This window comes from Haplochromis burtoni, unplaced genomic scaffold, assembly GCF_018398535.1.
Source record: "Haplochromis burtoni strain Fernald_Lab_line unplaced genomic scaffold, NCSU_Asbu1 Contig_130, whole genome shotgun sequence".
Lineage (NCBI taxonomy): Eukaryota > Metazoa > Chordata > Actinopteri > Cichliformes > Cichlidae > Haplochromis > Haplochromis burtoni.
The window spans coordinates 1,346,635-1,362,145 of NW_024582491.1; the positions used below are offsets into that span (position 1 = coordinate 1,346,635).

General features: G+C 43.2%; 1 protein-coding gene across 3 annotated transcripts in view; it reads left to right on the plus strand.

Annotated features, from left to right (window-relative positions):
* Positions 1-15,511, plus strand: part of ldlrad4b (low density lipoprotein receptor class A domain containing 4b) — a 261,157-nt gene that overhangs the window by 222,240 nt on the left and 23,406 nt on the right. The window contains exon 1 of one of the 3 annotated variants that reach the window (XM_005930190.1): positions 14,290-14,294. The exons of the other annotated variants lie outside the window; for them this stretch is intronic. The gene's annotated coding sequence lies outside the window, so the exon portion shown is untranslated. Of the gene's footprint in view, positions 1-14,289; positions 14,295-15,511 lie in introns of those variants that run through there. 3 annotated transcript variants of the gene reach the window in all.

Consider the following 15,511-nt stretch of genomic DNA (forward strand, 5'->3'; position numbering starts at 1 on the left):
TTGTGGGTTCACACAACTTTGAATAAATGCTGGCCTGGTATTTTCAGTGCATTTCTCCTCGTCTTAATGTCTCACTAGTCGGAGGGAGCTCCATTCACAAGTGGTTTGAAATAGCTGTGTTCTACTGTAGTGGCCGTCTGGTTTGAAAAGAGCTCTTGTTTGTCGGCTGTGTTGTCATGCAGACTCGGCAAGGCTGAATAATGCAGCTCATGCTTTGATGATTTCTCTGGCTGCAGAAAAGAGCTACAGTCTGCCTCTTTTTCTTTTTTTTTTTCCCTCTCTCTCCCCTTTTTTATAAAGCGGAGCAGGCGTCTCACTGGTGTGTTTCCTCTTTCATTCAGACGAGGAGGAAAATTGAAAGGGACTTGGAACATAGAGGGATCACAGCGCAGACAGTGTGTCATGGCCAGGAACCGAACCTCAGCCTACACTGGGATTCACATGTAGGATTTGAAAGGCAGAGACCTCTTAACAAGTGTTAGTCTCCTAGCTGTTGCTGTGCTTGGATTCATTGTGTGGTGCATTTATCTCGTATAGTAGGCATGGTATTTTAAAGTTCTGTTTTCACACAGCAGCACCAGTCATTGCGCATCCTTTAGCTTTAACCTACAGTTAGCTGCCCGGCTAAAGAGGCTGAGAGATAAAAGCTTTAACTGGATAGTGGCTCACCTTTTCTTTTGAAGGTGTCGTCCCTGCAGGGTCACACTGCAAACATGTGTTCGGCAAACATATTACACTCTTAAGTCATTTAATCAGATATTGTCTCTTACTGCTATTATCAGGGGAAATACTATATGTCAGCTGCCTTAGATCATTCTACTTGAACCTAGTGCAAACCCTGTTTCTACAAAACCTTGGGAAATGTCTCAATAGTAATGCAGTGGTTGGTTCTGTAATCTGGATTGAAAATGGTTAAATCAGGAAAACTGATTAGAAAAGTAAGATTGTATTTTGGGACAAGGCTGCAGATCAGCTGCTGCATAATGGCATCATTAGGGGTGCAACGATACACAAAATTCACGGTTCGGTTCGGTTCAATACTTTCGATATTTTTTCGATACAAAAAAATGTTCATGCCTTTTTAATTTGTCATTCTTTAAAATTAAATATATATTTTAACTCAAAAGTACAGTTTTTAAATGTAATGTTGCTGAAACAACAAAATAATAAAAAAAAATAAAAATCTATCTGCTCGAGAAATCCCTCATCTTTGGAAAAGAGAGTTTATTACAGAGAAATGTCTCTTTCCAAAATAAAAGCTATTCTATACGCTTCTTCTGGGCTATATTCTCAGCAGCATATTAAACATATCAGGTCCCCATAAGGAGAATCATGTGCTAATGACTCGGGTAAAGTTTGTAGCATGCGTGCTTGTTGTTTTTGTCTGCTTCCACTTGTCTTTGCACTAGGATGATGTCGGCGTAAATGTGCAGTCATATTCGTTGTGTTCCCACTAGTTCTGTCAGCGTAAATCTCGTTAAAATGACATTAACGCCGTAACGCGGCAAATCTCCGTTAACGAGTTACCGCAGATTGCCCCGTGCGTGGGGCTGGACGGCGTCAACACATTAACAAGCTCACTGCGCTAACGCACTAGTTCCCACCAATTGAGCATTGCGTGGCACATCCGACATACTGTTTTACTTTTGTCCATGACGCGCTTACCATCAGGGTCATACTTCACATGAAAACCAAGACAGTTCCAAACGCCAGATCTGAATGAGGGTGGGGGAGGTTCAATTTCGGGTAGCGTTGAGGCAGTTGCCATGTTGCAACGAGCTTAGCTTCTGTCTTGCTAGCTTGCGCTGCGCTCAGTGGATCTGCACTCGACAGTGCAGCCTAGGTGGATCAATCGAACGCAGATCCACTGAGCGCTCAACACAGACAGCATCGTCAGAAGAAAAGTTGATAAAATAAATAAAACATTTTGTATTGTTCGATACATATGCGTACCGAACCAAAAGCACTGTATCGAACGGTTCAGTATTGATACGAGTATTGTTGCACCCCTAGGCATCATTCAATTAGGTAAGAGTCAGACGCAAGCATGATAATGAGTTGACCGAGTAACATGGCAGACGCCACAATAACAGACCAGTTGTAGCTTCCTTGTTTTTCCAAACCTTAGTGATGTCATTGGTTGAGGAGATGCCGGGGACCAATAGATGATTGTGAGCCTGTACCTAACCGTCTTTCTTATGTTTGGACTGAAAAAGCAATTGCGTCGCAATTATCGATCCTTTAGCCTGGTTTATACAGTACACAGTAACTATATTGCGACCAAATGTGTCGAAAATAAAACTCAAAATGCAAAATACAAACTCTTGTGTAGAATATTCCTAGAATCATCCTCCTGGTTCTTAAGAAGCACGCACAAACACACATCTGTCTCTGGGGAATGTCCTGGTCCCTGTATCGGAGACTTAAGTGACCGTCTGCGCTGTGTGTATGTAACAGTTAGCCTGCAGCGGGGGCAAGCCAGCCAGACGGATGTAAATGGCCTGATCTGTAATCCTGTGTGTGAGTGGTGTTGGTGTGTAGGTGGCAGCGGGGTCATCTGTCAACTACCTCAGGCCAAACACGCACACGGCTACTTGTTGACTCTCCCTCAAACGCACACGCAAAAATGTACACATGGGCACACGCACGCACACATTTACAGATGTATACACACAGACACGCACACAGACAGGCACTCTCAGGCTCAGCCAATATTTACCCTGCAGTCTGCAGCCAGACAGCCAATCCAATCTCTCACTAAGCTCTTTGTTGTGTGTTTGGGGTTAGGGTTTTTTTTGTTTTTTGGGGGGGTTTGTTTGTAGAGGTGTTTTTGATTTGGAATTAGTTTAGTTTTTTTTTTTTTTTAGTTTTTTTTAGGCGTGTTATTAATGAATTCTAACATAGAAAGTCAGGGACCTTGGGGAGGGGAGTGGCGAGGACAACCAAACAACAGCATTTAAAAAAAAACGACCCCCCCACAAACAGATTTATTTTGCGATCACTGCTCTTGTAATTAATTTCACAGGGAATTTCTGCACTTGGTAAGTGTCTCTCAATGGGGACTTATTTAGTCTGCCACCTCTCCTGAGCTGAGGGGTGTAGCAGTAGAACAGCAGTGCTCAACTTGCAGGCGTTAAGAAAGAGCTCCTTGTCTTTTGGTACAGAGCTGGTGACGAGGGGTCCCCAGACCCAGTTTTTACACCACAGAGCTGATCTCCAGACACACCAGCAGACCCGAGAGTAACATTAGCTCACCTTCGGGCAAAGCCGCTGTGAAAATGTAAAGACGTTTGATGTAGGTTTGACCAATTGCTTGAGCATTAGTCAAAATTTATATATTTATATGTCATATAATATAAATCTGCAGGAAGCTATTTTTTTTTTGCAGCATCTCACGTAAAAGGATTTGCAGCTCTTTGTCTTTTGTGATAACTGGCTATAATGTGCATCTTTCACTGAATTTGAATTGGACTTGAATTAGACTTAGAATAGTAATCAGGATAATATATTAGCAGAGTATAAACTAATAGAGATGACTCTAATATTGTTTTTGTTTTTTTCAACACTCTGTTGAAGTCTCTTAACTGCCACCAGGTCACTCACCTAGTGTTGGAGTTAGAACTGGGTTTTGTTTTTTACTCACTTTTAGCTCGTTGTTTTTTAGAAGTAAGTCCCCTTTCAGGTTGTTAGCATTCATTGGTTTCCTAGCACAGCGGTCCCCAACCTTTTTTGCGCCACGGACCGGTTTATGCCCGACAATATTTTCACGGACCGGCCTTTAAGGTGTGCGGATAAATACAACAAAATAAAACTAGTACCGGTACCGAAAAAAAGAAGATTTATTCATAACACACGTGAAAAGACCCAGGAAAACCGAGTTAACTGATAAAAACGATAACAAAATAACGCTGAAAACCGATAAAAACCCTGAAAACCAGACATTTCACACCTGAGCCTCAACTCTCGCGGCCCGGTACCAAACGAACTCACAGACCGGTACCGGTCCGAGGCCCGGGGGTTGGGGACCGCTGATCCTAGCACACTGTTTTACAAACATGGCATGAATATTACGAACAGCAATTTTTTTTCTTTTTTTTTTTTAAAGCAAGTTTGATTGTTTGCAGTGCGCTACAGCGGTATGGAAAGTAGCTTTGTCGCTGACGTGTGACAGCTCTTGTTTGTTTGGGTTGAGTGTCTCGGTCTCCATGTCACAGAGCCTCTTGTTAGAGTCCATGTTATAAAATATTTAATATGTCATGTTAGCACAGCAGGGGTATGATTTGTTACGCTTTTTTTTTCTTTTTCTTTCTTTCTTTGCTTTTTTTGGTTTGTTTTCTGCAGTTTTCGGCCTTAAATCAGCTTGACCACGCTCAACATCATTCTTATCTCCCGACTCTGTAACCCCATGGTTTTGGAATCAAACTGACAACCCTTGACGCTCCAGACACTGGAAAATGCAGCCCTGGAGCTGCAGCTTGTCTTTCTTCAGCTGAACAGGTCAAGTTCAGGAGGCAACCTCCCCAGCCCAAAGCTGCTGAAAAGGTCAATCCTCGACTTCCTCCTTCCACTCGTCCCAGCAGCACCTTCGCTGCTCCTTTCACAAGTTAGTTGCTGGCTGCTGGGACGCCCTTTGTGTCTAGTTTCTGCACCCCCAACACACGTATACACACACTCCAGACCTCCTCCCCTAGTTCCCAAAATGCCCTTGGGACTAGGGCAGATTAGTAGTCGTAGTGTGTTTGAAGACAGACCATCCATCAAGTGTGTGTGGTGGTGGGGGTGGGGTCGGTTAGTAGTCTGCTGTCTCTGTCAGCATCTATTTACACACAGTTCGACTGTCTGAGATGCTAAAGAGCTCGGTGAATGAATCAGCCCTGCTGTCTGCTGCGTGTCTTATGACTCCAGGTCTACGGGCACGAACGGGGACCTATTACAGTCAAACAAGACGCTGCACTCCAGACACACACTGGCAGACAGTAGCCCCCTTTTCCCCCTCATGCTGCAGGTCTGTTTTCCCAGCATCGAGACAAACGAGATGGTTGGCATGTCTATTAGCCTTTGTGAAACCATGTCTGACTGCACATCTCGTCTCCTCTCCTTACTTGAAACAAAGTGGCGATTACCGCCTTGAAATTTAAAAAAAAAAAAGAAAGGAAAAAAAACATCAACTGAAATGCTGTGCCACCCGCTGTTTGTCAGATTTTGGGTAATCCGTTTGTTTATGTGAGCAGGAACACCCAGACAGTGGAGTAATGACATGTCTCTTCAAGTGGTTTGCAGGGTTTTCCTTGGATTCTGAGAGGCTTACATGCTGAAGTTTCCACAGGGGTGGCACCAGTGTGTGTGTGTGTGTGGGGGGGGTCGTCGAGGCCTCTACACTTACTATGGGAACTTTAGTGCTTCAGACAACATTTACAAAGTTCTTCTGCAAGACAGATATGCATGGTCGACCATTTTTATGATCACAAAGAAAACCTAGCTTTTTCATAACTCCCTGATATTCAAATAGTCTGTAACAGAAGGGAAGACCTCGACAGGATATATGCTGTTTCAGCTATTATAAAAATAAAAGGGCTGACAGCTGTACAACGTGGTGTTTTGCATCATGCTCTTTGAAGTTTAGCTAATGTATTTGGAACTTTAATCTGTGATGAAGAAGATGATGCATAAAGCAGCATTTTGTATATTTTCTACATGTGTCAAGGAGCACTCCTACATACGTAGGGGGAAAAAGTTGTTTAAAGCTTTTGCTGTACAGAAGAAAAATACAGAGTATGGTTTACATCCATGTAGTAATTCAAACTCTCTTTGCTCTGAGGTCAGGGACTAAACCAAACTGAGGCAGCAGTCGAATTGAAATGACTGCTTTCGTCAGTGAAGTCTGGTGGATTATACTGCAATATTGTCAGAAAGAGCTGTCTGAAGGCTGGTTAAATGGTGATAAATATAAATATGGCAAATAATTATACCCACATCGATTCTCTTAGGTGTCCAAAGTTTGTGTGTCAACACGGCTGCTTACATTAGCTTTATGTGCTGGTTGGTGCTCCTGCCTGGTTGAGGGTGTCTCAAGGATGGATCTGAGTCACAAAGTCAGACATCCATTTTTCATAATGATATGTCTAAAACAGAGTTATTAAGCTTCCTAAAAACTTGCTAACGTTGAATCATTCTGTTATTCAAAGAGTTCTTGACGTCTCACCTGTTGCATTTGTTGCCATTTATCCTAAAAAAAAATTGAGCTGTGATTTTTGCACAGTTAACAAGTTAAACTCTGTGCAGTGCTGATGACTTTCGGCCTTTCTAACCTGATGTTAGCAATACATGATAATCAGACAAATACAGGTAAGAATACCAAGCTGTCCACAAACAAACATCAGAAAAGTCCCATGGAAAAACATTTGTCAAAAAATGAGCTCCTTGTTTGTACTTAGACATTCACCTTACTGTCAGTTTTCTTAAAACTGTCGTTTTAATGGCTGAATGGTAGGTAGACACAGCTCAGATGGGAGGCCGCCGACGGTTCCAGAGGGTCTTCTGTCCTTCACTCCTACTTTAAAAAGTCTGACACTTCCTGTCAGGTGTCAGCATTCACATTGTTTTGGCAGGGAATTTGACATCCATATAGATTTCAGTACTATAGGTATATTTTGGTTTTAGAGGGACATCTAACACGCCTGTGTTCTCACACACCCAAAAGTTGACATTTTCTACCGCAGCAAGACACTGATTGTGTGAGTGAAGGGGCTCCTTCTGTGACCATAAATAGGTCTTTTTTTTTTGCTTTTAATTGCCTGAATACAACAGTTGTCATATGTAGTAATTGGCGAGTGTTGCAGCATGTTGTTTAGCACCACCGGGGTTCGGCTCAGTGCAACATATACCTCTGTTTAGCCACAATGTGAAGAACGCCAGGAGGTGTCCTGACTGTTTTTCAGTTAATCCATTATTATCTTATTTTAAAAGATTGTATTATTTTTATAAGGTTCTTGGAGGAACAGAGAGGCAGTTAGTGCAGTTAGAGTTCTGTGTGCACCCATGTTGACCATTATCCCTGTGATGGTCGATGTTGTTTTATGATCTCATTTTTAAATGACCCATTATTTCTTTTAATAAGCCTCTAAATCACATGTTGTTGTTTTTTTTGTGTTTGTGTTGGGGGGGTGGGTGGTTTTTGGTTTTTGTTGACACTGTTGCTAGTATGTGCCAGTAACTACAGATTCCTGTTATTGAGACATATTCGTGACCAGCGTGTTCAGAGAAGTCTTGGGCGTACTCTCAAACACTCTTGTTCGCCCTCAGCTTCGCTGTCTGTAACGTATCCCACTGATCTGCCTGGGGGTAAATCCACAGCCTGTGCCAGCTGGGCCACTGGCTGTGCCCTAATAAGGCCCATGGATCTGACCTTATCACAGGAAATTCTAAAGATTATGGAAGACTGGGAAACAAAAGATGAAATGGAGAAGAAAGAAAGGGATAGAAAAATCTCTGTAGTTACGTAAATGTGACTGTTCCTTTTTCTGTATGTATGTTAGTAGTTGGTATTAACTTGATGGTCCATGATAGATCCACAGATCACACAGCTGTACTTTCTTACAGCTCAAGAATCTCTTTTGCGCAAGTGATATCTGTGGGGTGTTTCACTTCATTTTTTATTTTTTAACATTTTAACCCAGTTTAACCTCCCAGCCGGGAGTTAAGTGGTACAGGATGTGTGTGGGAGACAGAAAAAGAAGCCTCTGGTTGCCCAGATCCTTTTCTGCGTCCTCCTCTCCTCCCTCACTGCTTCTGTGCTCCTCTGCTCTTCATTAGCGATTCAGAGGGCTGTCTGATTTTTGGTCCCTTTTCTTTCAGTCCAGACACACAAGTCAGACAGCGGTGTCTGATACCTAGCACCCCCGCCTCCTCCTCCTCTGCTTCTCCCCCTCGGCAGCCACCAGCTGACCCCAATCAGGAACAGGGCCTGTTCTATTGTGTGGCTGGGGAGAGGGGGGGACACTTGCTCACTGGGTAACACAGCCACAGACTCAGACAGGGGGTCAGAGGGAGATGGAGAGTGTCTAGTCTGGCCTGCCATACCTCTCTGACTCCCAACCCCCAGCCATAACACAGCATTTCTCAGTTTCTCTCCCTCTCTCTCTTCATCATTTCCTCCCCTCCCTCCATGCAGGCTTGCTGGAGGTCCCAGATGTATCTGATTCTTGTCATGCAAAGTGTTTTCGACTGCCATTGTCTTGATAACTAAGTTTTCTTAGCAGCATCATCTGTTTCCATTTGCAGTCTAGCCTGCAAGCTTATGTAGACGTATAGGATGTATTTTGGTTTTCCTCGAGGAAAGGGGCAGATCATTTATTCCTGCATACACTCGCGCTGCATGAAATGCACGCTGGGACTCCAAATGTAGATGAATTTGCCTTGAAAATAGTCCCCTACAAATTCCTGTTTGAGCTTTAAGAAAGACTTGTGTTGTGTGGTTTTTTTTTTTTTTTAAATTTTTATTAATGACAGATAGGGAAGAGCAAGAAAAATACAGAGGAACACGCTATGCAGACCAGGTGTTGAATAGACCTCTGTGCTGGAACACACAGCTCCACGAGTGCCCACACCTTACCTATTAATATCAAAGCCCTTCCACTGACAGAACAGGCATTTGTGAGCATTATCTCCAGTGCTGATTTGTAAAGATGCTCCTATCAAACTTAAACTGATGTGAAAATAACTAGTTGGTGTTCATGCTGAAACCGGTTGTCATGGAAATAATAGATCAGCCAAGAAGATAAATATATCATGTAGACCAACTGAAAGTATTACACTCGGATTTTAAGGGGCCATTTGTGTTCACGTTTTGAATTTTGCACACTGACCACACAAATCTATTCCTTTGAATTCCCTGTAGGTGGAGGTTATAGGTTTAATTTAGACACGTGGCACACTTTCTCTCTTTTTCATTCTTGGCATATAACTGGAAGCTAACGTGTCTCCTGGCTAGCCGTTCTAACGATGATTAGGGATCCTGCTCTGTGCAGCATGGAAATCCTGTGTGTGTGAATTATTAATATAGGTCATAGTCACAGCATCCGGCTTGGCCCAGCCCAGCGCCGTCCCAGCACTATCGCAGTACATGGCCCCTGCTTTCCCTACAGCCCACCCCATCTGTCTGCCAGATTAACCTGGCTGATCACCTACACCAAGGTCTGCACCGGGCAAGGATTCATAAAGGGTACCTGGCAAGAATTCTCCCCATCATCACGAGACTCGTTTCTTTTGTCTTTTAAACGAGATCCTTCAAAGCTACACCTTCTAATGTCTTAAACTGGTGGGAAGACTCGGTGCTTTTGTAGCTGTAATAACGATTCTTTCCATAAACCCGTAGTCCCCGACCAGTTTGAGCACCTCAGGCTGCTCATTTACAGCTATTATATTTTCACAAGATAAGAATCCTAATGGGAAGAGTTTATGGTTCTTCATAAGAAACTTGCTTCCCATGATGAATTGCATCTGTATGTGTGTGTGAGCTGGTGGGTGGGACTGTATCCCCCCCATTAATATGTGAGCATTGGACTGTTGCTAGAGAAAATGTCTTCTAGTGTGGTTGAATGTCTGTGCTGGAGTAAAGAGTGTGTCTATATGCGTGTTAGTCCTTAGGCAGGCATGCCCTCTCAGCAGTTTTCTTTGTCATACATAGAGTCATACTGCATCTCCATTCGGCGATAGATTATTTTCTCCCAGTTTTTATCTGGAGTATACTGCAGATTCTAAAAAGAAACAAGACTGTACTTGGAAACCTCAAAGCTGTCCAAAGACTTGGGCGATGCAGAACGTCATAGCAACCTCCATCTGACTTTTGCCCCCCACCCAGGGAAAGCCACTACCATAAGCAGTGCTGAAAGGTTACACAAAGATATAAAAGTGTGTCTTGTGAGTGGGAGTTGCTAAGTTGTTGGTATCTTTGGTTACACTCAGTCTTTGTGTCGCCCAAAAGAGTTTTACCTCGACGAGTCAGGAGCTTCTTTTCATTTTCCAATATTCGCCTTGAGCTGAACTCCCCAAGTGGTGCTTCAGCACAGAGAAAGAAGAGAGAGAGAAAAGAGGGTGGTGTGGGTGGGAGGAAAGAAAGGAGAACGCAAGACAGAAGTGAAAAGAGGGAAGAAGAAGAAAAAGAGATGGGGTGGGGGCGGGGGGGTTGCCGAGTCTGTATTGCTCTGCTGTGTTCTGTATTGACTCTAGAAAGTGAATTTTATTTCATAAAGCACACGAGAGGAGCACTTTATTCCATTTGGTATGCCTGACCTCAGCTGAATCAATCCATTCTCTCATCAGTAGAGCCACACATGAAAACACACACAAGGAGGCAGTTAGATTCAAACTATTTGGATTTAGAAAGAATGCTGTCTTAATATTAAAATGGTAAATGGTCTGCACTTGTATATTCAACTGTGCACTTTACAATGTGTTTCTTATTAAACTGTCCACAAAAACACACTCTGGTGGTGGAGCTGCCAGGCAGGATGCCATTGGGAGCACTTTAGCTCATGGAGGGGCAAATAGTTTACAACCTACCCCACCAACGTACGCACGTAAGCTGCCGAGTCCAGCATAGAACCTGTGGATTGAATCAAGTTAAAGTTAGTTGTCTAAGTTTTACTAATGTGTGATGAATCACACAATGCACAATGTTCTGTTGCACTCTATACCATTACATTACCAGAGATCGCAGTGATTCTGTACACTTCTTACCTGTATTTGGGTCCATATTTGCTTGTCAAATATGGATAGAGATTTCCAGTTTGTCAGTAAGCTATTGTTCCTTATCACCGCAGACAGAAATGTATAATCACTAACTGCATGAGTCTGGCTGACATCTATTGAACCATGAGGTCTCCACAATGGTTCAAGAGGTTCAGTTAAATTGAATGATCGTCTGCTTTCACTGACAGTGAGTTTGTGGCTATGTTGTTGGTCCTGTTAAACTACAAAGACAAACTTTCCAGTCATGATCACAGGTCCTGCTGTCACAAACGGGATGCATCACGATTGAGACTGATAGTATGACTCTTGTCCGTATGGTGTCCTGCAGGGAATCTTTATTTTAACAACAAAGATGACCGTGTGAGCTAAAAATGTGAATGTGTTCTACACCGTATATTTGTTAGCTTATACGGACGTTAAAACCCATATCCAAAATGGAATCGGCTGTCTTCCTCCAACCCAAAATATGTCCAGTTTTGAAAGTGTCCATCTCTGAGACTTTTCGTAAATCATTTTTATTTATATAATACCAAATCACAACAACAAGACCCCACAGTAATGCAGAGAAACCCCAATAATCATACCACCCTCTATAATTCAATTCAGTTTTATTTATATAGCGCCAAATCACAACAACAGTCGCCTCAAGGCGCTTTATATTGTACAGTAGATCCTACAATAATGGATACAGAGAAAAACCGAACAATCATATGACCCCCTAGGAGCAAGCACTTTGGCGACTGTGGGAAGGAAAAACTCAGTTTCAACAGGAAGAAACCTCAGACGGAACAAGGCTCAGGTACGGGTGGCCATGTGCCGTGACTGGTTGGGGGTGAGGGGAGGAAGACAGGTCACAGACATGCTGTGAAAGAGAGCCAGAGATTAATAGATGATTAAAAACAGAGTGGTGTATAAACACATGACTGAAGAAGAAACGCTCGGTGTGTGATGAAGTGAGCCTTTAACTTCTTGCCGTTCCTTCTCCGATGTGAGTAAAGTGAAGCTGCGAGCCACTGAGGTATGGCTGCACTATAACGCTGCAGCATCTTGGCTTGGTCTTTTGCCCAGAGGACTGCTGTTTTATTTCCTTTTAGCAAGACACGAGCTGCTCTCCACACATAACTATCTTCCCCTCTGTTTGAATCGCTTCGTTCTCCCCACCTTCCCCATCTCACCCCTACCCCTGTAGCCTTGGGTCTATTTATACCCAAATTCCCCCCACAACAAGACTAAAACATCGTGCCCATCTCCAAACCACCACCACCATTAGCTAGAGAATGGGTCTACGCTGCACTCTCCCTACAATGCGCTACGCCAGCCTCCCTGCCTCTACTTCTTCTGCAGCATCTTTTCTTTTTTTGTAGTTTCCTCTGTTGTCGGCAGCTGTTGCTCAGCACCGCACCGAAGTTCACCCTGCGGTCATGGGCAAGTGTTCCAGTGAGGGTGGAAAAAAACTTTTTTTTGATACGACTTTTTTTTTCCACCCGAAACTTTCATTAATCTTGCTTTTTTTTTTTTTCACCTCATATCCCCCTCCCACCCCCTTCACTTCCCTCTGTCTCTCACTTCTCGTTATTCCTGTCTCACTTTCACCGACTTTATCTTTCTTTCTGGTCTCTAACTCTCTCTTCCTTCCTCTTTTCCGTCTATCGCTCCTGCCTAATCCTGCCTGCTAGGCATTGCTTCATGGTTGTTAAGCATCTCAATCCAAGGGGGGGTGAAGAAAAGAAATAGGAGCAAAGGAGGGAGGAGGCGCTAGTCATCTGGTGAAGCCTATTGAGCAACTTAAGCGTGGTTGTTTTGCTCTGTTGGCTTGGCACAATGAGACCGCATGTGGAAGACATGTTTACACCCCTTCATCTGTGAGTCGGAGGGAGTGGGAAAGGAGGAAAAAGTGGGAGGGAAGGTAGGACACATAGAGGAGGTGGGATACGAGAGAGGGAGGCAGAAATGATGACAAAAGTGTATATATAGATAGAGAGAGAGAATAGACTGGGAAGAGGTGGGATACAGAGAGGAGGCTGAAAGAGACAGAAGAGGAGGAGAGCGATAAGTGATGAAAAGAAAAGCATAGACGGATTAAAAGAGGACAGGAACACATGGGTAAATACAGGCTTGAGGAGTGTAAGAGGAGGGTGACGGAAAGAAGAGACAGACATAATGAGAGAGAGAGGAGAAACAAAAATAGAGAGTGAGAGAGACAGTCCATCTCAGCAGAGAGACAGCCAGTATGACAGTGAGTCATAGCAGAATAAAATGCCACGCAAGCATATGCTGGTGTTGAGAAGCCATCTTTTTCCAAAATGGAAACCAGTTATGATTTGCAGGCGGACGTGTGGGGGGGACGGTGCAGATTAAACTGAGTTATTACAAACAGACGGGGTGTAATTACACATGAGAGGAGGAGGCTGTTTGTCTTTTGAAGATGGTCCTTGTTTTAATTCACATTCTAGCAGGTCTACTCAGGTTTTGTTTCTCTTTCTTTTTAAAGTATGTGGTTCTCTTGGTGAGGTGTGAAATAGGTTCTCACAATGATTACTTATCAGTGTTTGAAATCATTTTTTTTCTGTTTAGTTTTCCACCTGGTTTCAAGTAGGAAGATTTCTTAATTCATTTCAGTTGAAATTTTGATTGTAGATAAGTAAAGAGTGTGAGAACTGGAAAAAGTTTAAGAAATCCCAGTGATTGTGGACTAAAGTATGTGATAACATACGTTAACAACAAAAAAGCGGCATTGTCTTCTGTTGTTTGTTTTTTTTCCTCCAACCAAAAATTCACATATTGAATGGACACAGAGGAAAAACAAATCCTGATATTTGCACATTTTTGCATCTTGTGTTCCTCAAAGTTACTTTAGCAATTTCAGGTATTACTTTGACCAAGTAGAACATGTAGGGACCTTCATACTGTAGTGGTTAACACTTTTGCTTGGCAAGTAAGTTTGCTGGTTTGATTCCAGTCTGAGACGCAGTCTGTCACATTAAACATGCAGTGTGGTGATGTTTTGTGACATGGTTGGCAACTCATCTGCTGTCAGAAACAAGCCGTTTCAACTTTAAGGCAACTTTCTCTTGATCCGCTGCCTCCTGCAACCAAGAGAAATTATGTTCCCTGTGCTCACAGAGCTTTTTTTTTTCCTTTCCATGAGATGACCCTGATACGGATAGCCCCACATTATGACATCATACTGATCAAAGAATAGAAAAAAGGAGCATTTGGAGCTGGCTGAATTCTAACATTTTGGTCCAGAGGTTTTGTTCTTTTGCAGACCTTATAAAGCTTAGAGGAGGGTAACACTGTTACACTGTCATTGTAACAGCGTCAATATGATAGGCAATAAGGAAAAGCACATGGGTGAAAATATTCCTTTGATGCAGCCATATTTATTTTTTGTCTTTATGGCAAGAACTTCTAGAACATTTGACATGTCGAAAGAGAAAATTGGGACCCTAAGGGAATAGTTTACCTAGTTAACCATGGAGAACTAAACTAGCCTGCACAGAACTGTGACTTTACCAGCTTTCTTTGGTATAAAATGGAGATATGTTCAGAGTCAAATCCTAGAAGCCAATCCTAGAAGTCACGTTCTGCAGTCTGGTGGGGAAGTCTGAAAACAGAAGTGTAGGTGTTACGGCAGCATGTTGTTTTTGGAACGGCATCTGCATTGATACCTAATGGGTGTGATGATGAGTTGTCCATATAGATCTGACCATGTAGTGTTGAAAGGTTCCTTTTGAGGTACAACCATGTGCATTACACACAATCATTCTGCACGTACCATTTGGACCCCGTGTGTTTGTGTAGCCCCAGCAGACAATGCAACTGCAGTCTAGATGTTCCCCATGTCTCCCAGGGCTTCCTGAGTTCCACCCACAGCATCCCCTGCCGTCTCCTTTTGGCTGATCACAGCAGCCTCAGAGTTTGGAGCCTGTGTCTGGGAGGTGTCTGCTACCCATACTCAAAAGTTAGACATTATATCTACCTCCCCTGTGTGGTAGCAGGAGGAGATGTCTGTTTTTTTCATATGAACACGTGCCAGGACGCACGCACAGACAGACTGATGAAAGCCCACTCGTTTCTTCCTCCTCCACCCCTCTCCCATCTCGTTCTGTTTTTTTCCACCACTCCGCTGTTTTGTTGTTCAGTCTCAGAGACGCCATGCTTTGTTGTTTGTCTCCCTTTAACATCTGCCCATCTTTACCGTATTCTCCCCACACCTCTGTCACTTCCTCTGGTCTTGTCTGTCCTCTCTGCTCCCTTCTCCTCTCTGTGTCCAATCTCTGTCTTATTTTGTCTTTATCCTTCTCCAATTCTCTCCCTGCCTCTGTTCCACTCTCCCAGCTATTTACTAGTACTTTCTTGTTCTTCTTCTTTTTTTCTCTCCCTTGTTCAGTTCACCCAGACCTGAGAATGATTTTTACCTTTTCTCGCCTTTAGCTTCAGCCAACCTGTGATGTTGACCTGCAGAGAAACGAACACTGCAGAATAATTTTCATAACCCCCCTGCTAAGTTGACAAAGATCTATGTGTCTGGATGGCTGGCTGAGCTGCCTTTGGCTAATAAGAGTCAGCAGGTGTGTGTGTGTGTGTGTGTGTGTGTGTGTGTGTGTGTGTGTGTGTGTGTGTGTGTGTGTGTGTGTGTGTGTGTGCACATGCAGATTATTTACTAAATATATCCTTATACATTTTCTAGTAGAATTTTTAAAGAAAAAACAAAACAAAACTGATCAGCAAAAGAAGTACCCCAAGGCCCACCAGACAT